This window comes from Mobula birostris, chromosome 10, assembly GCF_030028105.1.
Source record: "Mobula birostris isolate sMobBir1 chromosome 10, sMobBir1.hap1, whole genome shotgun sequence".
Classification (NCBI taxonomy): domain Eukaryota; kingdom Metazoa; phylum Chordata; class Chondrichthyes; order Myliobatiformes; family Myliobatidae; genus Mobula; species Mobula birostris.
The window spans coordinates 69,884,707-69,894,650 of record NC_092379.1 but is presented as its reverse complement, the minus strand read 5'-3'; the positions used below and the strand labels follow the sequence as shown (position 1 = coordinate 69,894,650).

The 9,944-nt window shown below is 45.8% G+C and overlaps 1 long non-coding RNA gene across 2 annotated transcripts in view; it reads left to right on the top strand.

The window, feature by feature from the left end:
- Positions 1–351: 351 nt before the first annotated feature.
- LOC140204104 (uncharacterized) overlaps positions 352–9,944 on the top strand; it is a 119,102-nt gene continuing 109,509 nt past the window's right edge. For both annotated transcript variants that reach the window (XR_011887532.1, XR_011887531.1), the window contains exons 1-2: positions 352–711; positions 863–1,305. This is a non-coding gene — a long non-coding RNA (uncharacterized lncRNA). The remainder of the gene's footprint in view (positions 712–862; positions 1,306–9,944) is intronic.

Genomic DNA, 9,944 nt, shown 5'->3' with positions numbered 1-9,944 from the left:
CAGCCCACACATCCTGAAAGAAAAGCTTTATGTTTGCTGAAAGATAAAGGCCAAGCATTCTGCTGATCCAAGCAAACAGCCCCCACTCTGATCCAACACAAGCCCCTCCCTACATACCAAAGGCCTGGGTCCCAGGTTCAGAACGAGAGGGAGGGAGGGAGAGGGAGAGCAGGAGGGAGAGAGGGAGAGGGGGAGAGGGAGGTAGGGAGGGAGAGGGGGAGAGGGAGGGAGGAAGGGGGAGAGGGATGGAGAGGGAGAAAAGGAAAGGGTAGGAGGAGGAGGGAGGGAGGGAAAGAGGGAGAGGGAGGGAGGGATGGAGAGGGAGAGAGAGAGAAGGTAGGAGGAGGAAAGAGGGAGGGAAAGAGGGAGAGGAAGGGAGAGAAGAAAAATTGTTGCTTTTCTGGGTCCTGCCCGAATATAGCCAGCCCTCCATAAAGGCACCCCAGCTTGTAACACAGCTGCACCACAACATGCTCAGCCCTGGCTTTGCAAACAGCAAGTTCAAACATCACGAGGAGTGAGTGATATGTCAGAGCAGTCCGAATGGGGCCCCAGCTGTGGCACAATAGCTCAGCTTGTGGAGCTGAACTATTCCCTCGCAGATCTAGGAACCCAGCTTCGATGATGAGCTCTGAGCTCTGCAGCTGTCTGTGCGGAGCTTGCAATTTCTCCCTACGACTCTCTGCTGGTGCTGTAGTTTCCTCCTGCATGGTAAAGATGCACAGGCTGTTGTAAATTGTTACTCGGTGTGCGTGAGAGAGGGAGAGTCTGGGTGTTGATAGGATGGGGGTGGGGTGTGGGAGGATGGAAAGGGATTAGTAATGGAGAGTGAAGATTTGATGAGCCTTGTTCTTTGACACAGTTAACTCCGGCTGATCTTGGGCCAAAGAAGAGAAGGAAACAGATGGGAATCCAGCTGCTGTAAAGGGCAACAGCCGAAAGGCAGGATGTGGCACGGCAGCCTGGAACACGGGAATGCTGGTGGAGAGTGAGGGATCGTGACCAGGGCAAACTGGAGGCTGTTGCAGTCCGAAGGTCCGTGTTTCGGCATGCAGAGATGTCAGCTGCGGAGTGTACATGGACTACGGGCACACGGGGGAGTGGAGCCAGTGGGGGAGAGAGTCTGGAAAAGGAATCGTGACTGCATAAAAGTAGGCCTTTCCAACCAGTGACTGCCTGTCAATAGCAATTCCATTAAACAGCAGCTTGTCCAGAGTCCAGGAGGCGGCCCCAGCTGCTCCAGTTCAGCCTTATTCCAGCATCTACTACTCTGATGATGAACTACTTCTGCACCCTAAAGCACAGGTGATGTAATATTTCCCCCTGTACTGCCCCCTCCACTTGCCCAGGCTGTACCCTCTCTGTTTGCCACCCAGCTGTCACAGGTACATGCCTGGTACTGCCCACCCCCCTCTGAACAGCTTTCACTCGCCGCCAACCCTCCCCGAGTTCTGTCCCCTTTACGCGCCCTCCCCAAACAGCCCGCCCACTCAACACTGTCTCTGCATGGTGAAAAACTTCCCACCGGAAACATTGGCACTGCTTCTCTCCCTAAAGCTGCTACCTGGCCTGTTGAGAATTTCCAGCATGTTCTGGTTTTTTTGGGACGTCAGCCCGTGTTGTACAAACTCAACCCAAACCCCGAATTCATGAGTGAAAGGTATCAGTGGGTCCCAGAGTAATGAGGTTGTGAAGCAGCATGTGTACAGCCCAACGTGCCCGCCATAGCTGGTCCCTTGTCCTGTATTTCTCCCTAAACTTTCTTATTCATGAACCTGTCTGAATACATATCTGTTTAACTTGCTGTACTGGCCTCTACACCTTCCTCTGGCAGCTCATTCCATAACTCACCACCCAATGTGAGGAAAACATACCCTGCAGATCCTCTACATTTTTCCCTCTTGCCTTAAGCCTACCCCTCTCTAGTTATAGACTCCCCTAATAGGGGAAAAATAATTGATTACCAACTCTCTGTCTATGATTTTATAAACCTCTGTCAGTTCACACCTTAAGCTTCATTCCTCTTGGGAAAATGGTTCATGTTTATCCAGTCACTATTTATAACTTAACCCTCCGTCACTGTGAATCCTTTCTGCACCCCTCTCACTTGATCAAATCCTTGTGGTTGTGTGGTCAGCAGATAGTATACAGTATACAATGCTCTCAATGTGGCCTCACCGATGTGTGTGATATCGCATCTCCTTTACTCAATACCCGAGCAATGGAGACCAGCAACACACAAAATGGTGGAGGCTCTCAGCAGGCCAGGCAGGACTTGCCCCTACGCTCTCCTCTCACTACCATTCAGGGCCCCAAACAGTCCATCCAGGTGAGGCGACACTTAACCTGCCAGCCTATTGGGGTCATATACTGGGTGGTGAGGTAGCGTAGTGGTTAGCACAACACTTCACAGTTCCAGTGACCCAGGTTCAATTCCCACAGCTGCCTGTGAGGAGATGTACTGGCTGGTAAGTTTTTTGGTTATTGTAAATTGTCCCGTGATTAGGCCATGGCTAACTCAGGGGTTACTGGACGGCACGGCCTACTCTGCACTGTATGTCAGTCAATAAAAAATAAACTATCCAGAGCTCCCAGTGTGGCCTCCTGTATATCGGTGAGACCCCACGTAGATTGGGAGACCTCTTCACTGAGCACCTTCGCTCCGTCCACCACAAAATGCAGGATCATCCAGTGGCCACCTATTTCAATTCTACTTCCCATTCTGGCGTGTCAGTCCATGGCATCCTCTGCTGCCATGGTTAGGCCATGCTCAGGTTAAGGAGCAACACCTCATACTTGCGGAAATTGCCCCCACCTTCTTCACCATTCCCCATTCCTATTTCCCTCTCATGCTTTCTCTTCCTACCTGCCCATCTCCTCCCTCTGGTGCTCCTCCTCCTTCCCTTCCTTCCACGGTCTTCTGTCCTCTCCTATCAGATTCCCCCCTCTCCAGCCCTTTATCCCTTTCACCAATCAACTTCCCAGCTATTTATTTCACCCCCTCCTCCTCTCCCGGTTTTACCTGTCATCTGCCACCTTGTACTTCCTTCCCTGACCCCTATCTTCTTCCTCTGTCTTCTCCCCTTCCTTTCCAGCCCTGATGAAGGGTCTCAGCCCAAAATGCCAGCTGTTTACTCTTTCCCATAGTCTGCCTGGTCTGCTGAGTTCCTCTAACATTCGGTGTGTGCTGTTTTGGATTTCCAGCACTAGCAGATTTTCTCTTGTTTATGAAGGTAAGCATACCATGTGCCTTCTTCACCACACTGTCTACCTGTGCCACCACTTTCAGGGCACTCTCTGCTTTTCCCCCCTTTCAACCATGATGCTACCATTTACTTTGTACTGTATCCTGCCCCGATTTAATTTCCCAAAATGTATCATTTTGTCTTTGTCTGAGTTAAATTCCTTCTGCTCTTCTTTGACCTACTTTTCAAGTTGATATCATCTTATTGCATCATTAGATAACATTCTTCAGTGTTCTCATCCCCACCTATTCTGGTGTCTTCCACAAACTTACTAATCATGCCGCATGCATTCTCATCCAAGTCTTCAGTAGATCTGGGAAGTAACTGGGAAAGAGTACAGATCCTTCCCTGACATCAGTAGTCATGTTCTTCCGATATGAAAAACAGCCCAGCACTGCCAGTTTATAACTCCTGCCATCGAGCCAATTATGTATCTGTCTGGCAAGCTCACTCTGCATTCCATGTGATCAACATTCCAAACCAGCAGGACCTTGTCAACAGTCAATGTTGGTATCGATCAGCCTACCCTCATCAGCCTCCTCACCACCTCTTCAAAAAAACATTCTAATTAAATTCATGAGTCAGGATTCACAAACACAAAGCAATGCTGACTATCCCTGATCAAATTCAGGCAGGCCTGTTGCACATATTGTATATGTCTACATGCATTTGTATGTATGTGTATCAAAGTCAAAGACAAGTTTATTGTCATATGGACAAGTACATGCATGCACTGATATGATGAAAATCTTACTTACAGCAGCCTCACAGGCTTCAGATTCAAAACATTAACAAGAAAAAACATAAATTAACAGAAATAATATTAATATTATACAGGAAAGTTCATAATTTGAACAAAATTAACTGTCTATTGTGCAAAGTGGTCATTGTGTTGTGTATGAGTACGTGTGTTAATGAGGCCAGGGAGAGCCTTCCTTCTAATCCTGATAAATTCCTGAACTACACTAGACAAACGGACACCCCTCGGGGGCCTCCACACTAGGTTGGGAAAAGAAACAATTGTGTTGATAAATGTGAGAGTCCTTTTTGCATCTCCTGACAAAATAGTTAAAACATGGTCTTGTGATAAAGAACAGAAAATGAAGATCAACATGGCAGATCCTGACATCTGAAATTATCTAAAATGATCCCCACCTTCTCTACTCCCTAAAGTAACCTATTTCTCCCTCTCCCAGTTCTGACAAAGAATTCTGGACCTAAAACATTGACTGTTCCTCTCTTGACAGATGCTGCTAGGCCTACTAAGTGTTTCCAACATTTTTCTGTTTTGATTTCGGATTTCAGTCATCTGCAGAATTGAATTTTCTAATCACCAGGTCTTTGTAATTGTCCACCCCAGCTCCAATCTCACCTACTTTCCCTCAACCATCGATGGTGTATCAATGAAGATCAATGCCACCTCAAGGAACAGAAGAGGGCCTGGCAGAAATATTTGCTTTATCTTTAGCCATGGGTGAAATACCAGACGATTGGAGAGTGGGTATTGTTGTGCCTTTATTTGACAAAAGGCTGCAAGGACAAGCCATAAAAAGGGAACCTAACATTAGTAGCAGGAAACTGATTGAAAACAATTCTGTGTGAAATGATCTACCAGCATTTGGAAAGGCAAGGATTGATTCAGAATTGTCAGCATGGTTTTGTCTGTTAGAAATCTCACAAATTTGATTGAGGTTTTTGAAGAGGTGACATGGAGAAATGATGAGCTCAGGTTTGTAGAGGGTGATTGTATGGACTTTATCAAGCCTTTTGATGAGGCTAGTCAGGGACATTAGATCACTTGGGGTCCAGGGTAAGCTAGCCTATTTGATGCAATATCGGCTTGATGGATAGAGATCATAGCGGTTGTGCAGGCCTGCTATTCTGACTGGAGACCTGTAACCAGCGATGTGCTTCAGGCATCATGGCTGGATCCACTGTTGTTTGTCTGTAACTGTGAACAATAAATACCAGCTCCCATACTCACACATACACACACATGCTGATGTGCAAACACGTGTATGTACACACACAGATATCTACATGCATGTACTGTGTGTGAGTGAGGCCTCTGGCAGTCCAGGTCAACCATGAATGTTGGGTCCTAGCTGTCTAGATACACAAGCCTGGGCAGTACAATATGGAGAGTAAACTGTTGTCCATGTAGCAAGCTTCCCCTCTCCACGTATCTGATGAACCCAAAGGAATGGCAGAGACCGACACACTCCAGTACCAGCAGCATTGCAGGAGCTGCCAGTCAGTGTTGAACTCAATGTAGGACTGCCTTAGAGATTCCAGCTCTGGATTTTTCCCTTGGGGCTTACTCCTGAAACCTTCCACATGAGTGGGTATAGCCACAAGGCAGCAGAGGTTTGAGATCACAGCATTCCTTCTTGATGAGCTGCCAACCACAGCTGACATGCCCCATCTGCCCGAAACAACTGATTTTAAGGCTCCAGTAATCTGCCTTTGCCTCCTCTGCTGTCTGTAGAAATGATTCCACTGGGTTTAGTAACTAAGCCACACATGAAGGCCAGGAGCTGGGCTTGGATATCAGAGGCGATTTGAGGTGCACACCATTGGAGCTTGTCCCCGGTACCACCCCCGACTGTAACAAACTTAAGGAACCACATGCATATACTGTAAATTCACACATAGTCACAGATAGAAACACACACACACTCTCTCATTCAGACACATTCACACACACACACACTCTCATTCAGACACACACATACTCACTCTCATTCACACACACACACACACACCCACTCATCCATAACTAGTCTCACACACACCCATTCAGACGCACACACATACACACACACCCCCTCTCTCACACACTCACACCCACTTATTTCACGACTAATATCCCAGTTCCCTGTCGGATGACCAGGAGACCTTTGCTGAAGAATTGCCTCTGCTCCTCCCTCCAAAGGTGTTGCATAGTCGATGTTAATCTTTATTTTCACTGCATTGACATATGAGTGAACAAGTGAGGAAGTGCAGTTGTTTCTGCCCAGAGTTAAGAGAGAAAGTGTTTTTTTGATATTTTTGGCAAAAACAACTTCAAACATTTTAAACATCAACTCTGAAACTGATATTGATGCAAGTTGCTAATGACTGAGACTGCCATTTACAAACATATTTAATTGACCAGCTCTGTCTATTCATCAGTGTTAATAGTTATTGATGTTGTCTAATTATACTGTACAGTATGGTGTCAAAATTGTGGATCAAACTGAATGACTGGACTCCAGAACTAAACTGTGTACTTCAGTCACAAGTCAAAGGAATTAAAAAAAATATTATGGCTTTTAATCAGCCTTTAAAACATTTCAATAATTATGCCTTGTTCAGCTTTGTGCTGCCTTGTACTTGGTTTGGGAAAAATCATGTTAGCAGAGAACTCGAGGATCAGGAGTTCTTACACATGGACTTTAGCAGTCACTTCCTGCTGGGGCTGGCCGAGAAACAATTTGCAGCAACAGGAAACAGGAGCTGAAGAAATGACTTGGATGAAGATGCACAGCCCTGGGGGCAGCCTAGACTTCAGGTGTGTTGAAATGGAGATACGAGCAGAAAGGCCAGCAGAGAAAGTGCGGAAAGCATCATGCAGAAAACTGTTCTCAGTAACGTTTTTGATGAGATAGATTAATAATGGAAGCATTTAGTCAGTCAGTTTTCAAATAGTTGTACGTCAGAGATTACAGTTTCCGTCCCATTTTGTTTTCTTTTGATAAGTCCTTCCCTTCACTAGGCAGAGAGATCAGACAATTAAAGTCACATAAAATGAAACTCCATTGAGCCCCTCAAGGCTTTTTGTCATGCAGCCATTTCACACTGATTGCCCCTCAGTACTAAATGGCTCCAATTTCCTAATTCCTGAACGTTAATTCAAGGCTGACCTTCACTACAGTGCAGAGGGAGCTCTAAACAGAGGGAGTTTAAACCGCTCCCTCTGCAGGGCATGGTCTTGTGGTACTCTGGTCTAATTGGCCATCCTACCCTACAGGTGTAACGTTAAAGTGTTTTGCACGAGATGAGCTCAAGAAGTCAAGAACACACACCAGTCCTCACAGAGGGATCAGCAGTGGAAAGAGTGAGCAGTTTCAGATTCCTGTGTGTCAACATCTCTGAGGATCAATCCTGGACCCACTGTATCAACTCATTTACAAAGAAGACACGAGATCAGCTATATTTCATTAGGAGTTTGAGGAGATTTGGTATGTCACCGAAGACATTAGGAAATTTCTACAGATGTTCCGTGAAAAGCATTCTAACTGGCTGCATCACTATCCGGTACGGGATGGGGTGTTGGGGGGGGGGGGGGGCGGGGGTGACAGGCTACTGCACAGGATCAAAAGGAGCTACAGAAAGTCGTGAACTCAATTAGCCCCATCATGGGCACTAGCTTAGTTTGTATATTTACTGTAATTCACAGTTTCTATTACTGCATTATTGTACTCCTGCTGCAAAAACAGCAAATTTCCTGGCACATATCGGTGATATTAAACCTGATTCTGATTCTGATTCTAGTTTTTGGTATGCCAGGCTTCCTTGCAGTCTGGATCTGCCCGAAACTTGTTGTCTTTCGAATATAATGAGATGTGTGTAAGGGAATGCAGCCAGCGAGCACATTCCCTGCTGCAGCGGTGCATGCTGAAAGAAGGACTAAAGCCCAGTGCAGCCAAAGCAACGCCTTTGTTAGGAGGGACTGGAGTCTAAGGCCAAGCTGCCACTGGGCGCTGACAGGCTAACTCTGGCGTCGAAGCCTCTCAAACACAAGAAGTTTATATTGCACAAAGAGGGCATATGAGTCGCAGTGGTTCTCTGTACATAGACTGTGCTAACACAGCAAATGCATCGAACCAATAACACAAGCAATGTAGAGGCTGGGCAACAGCACACATGTATAGTCATGTGTAGAAAGAAAGTCATGCACTGATCTTGTATTCCTTCAGAGTATTTTTATGATTAATGGTTATTTTTGAAATAGACAGCCAAGAGAGAATATGTCTTTCCTGCTCACTGCTTATCCAGCTAACCTTCCCCATGCAGACCAGCCAGGGCCCAGGAGCTTTAGCTCGGGAAGCGTTCAGGAATGCCGCGAGGTTGCTTGTTCTGTTGGGCAGGGGAGCCGACGGCAGAGCAGTACAGCAGGTGAGGAGCTGCAGTCACTAATTTGAAGAGGTAGCTAACCATATTGATGAGGGTACTGAGGTACATGGACTTTGTCAAGTCCCTCAGGGTCGGCTAATCCAACATTGGAGCCCATGACATCCGGATTAAATTGGTGAAATGGATCCAAACATGGCTTAGTAATAGGATGCAATGCGCAGGCGTGGAGGAGAGATCTGATGGAGATTTACAAAATTATGAGAGGGATAGATGGGGTAAATTGTTAGAAACTTTTACCCATTGTGGGGGTGTATAGAACAAGACACCATTGGAGGGTGAGCAGGTTTAGAGGGGATCTGAAGAGGAATTTTTTCCAAACTTTGGAGTCTGGAATGCACTGCTTGACAGTGTGGTGAAGACAAATAACCTCAGAACATCTAAGGTGCATCAGGACAAGCACTTGATATCCAAGTCCAAGAAGAGCATGGTCCAATGACCATGGGACATTGGTAGAATGCAGGACTGTGCTGAGATGTGATAGATGGAGTTCAATCCAGAAAAGTGTGAAGTGATTCACTTTGGAAGGTCAAACTTAAAGGCAGAGTACAGGGTTAATGGCAGGATTTGTAGCAGTGCGCAGTGGAAGAGGGATCATGGGTCCTCATGCATAGTTTCCTCAACTGTTACACAGGCTGAAAGGGCAGTTAAGAAGGTGTGTTGGTCTTCATTAGTTGCAGATTGAGTTTAAGAGCCATGAGGTAATGTTGCAGCCCTATAAAACCCTGGTTAGATCATACTTGGAGTATTGTGTTCAGTTCTAGTCTCCTCATTATAGAAAGGGGGCAAAAGCTTCTGAGAGGGTGCAGAGGAAATTTACCAGGATGCTGCCTGGATTACAGAGTATGTCTTATGAAGATAGGATGAGTGAGCTCGTGTTTTTCTCTTTGGAACAAAACAAGACAAGAGGTGTATAAGATGATAACAGGCATTGATAGAGTGGGCAGCCAGCACCTTTTTCCCCAGAGCAGAAACGGTGAATATGTGCAAGCATAATTTCAAGATGAATGGAAAAAACTATAGTGGGGAGGTTAGGGGAAGAGCTTTTACACAGAAAGGGATAAGTGTGTGAAGTGAAATGCCAGGGTGGTGGCAAAGGCAGATACATTAGGTACATTTTAGAGACTCTTATACTTTTTACATTATTGTCGCCAGACAATTGATACTAGAGCGTAAATCATCACAGCCATATTTGATTCTGCACTTCGCGCTCCCTGGAGTACAAATCGATAGTAAATATTAAAAATTTAAATTATAAATCATAAATAGAAAATAGGAAAGGGAAAGTAAGGTAGTGCAAAAAAACAGAGAGGCAGGTCCGGATATTTGGAGGGTACTCTTAGATAGGCAGATGGATGAGAGAAACATAGAGGACTATAAAGGAGGAAAGCCTTAGATTGATCTTGGAGTAGGTTAAAATGTCGGCATAAAAGAATGGGCTGACAGGCCTGTCGTGTGATACACTGTCCTATGTTTTAATGTGGGTAAATGGGAATGGTATCGTTGGGGGTAACATCTGGCACT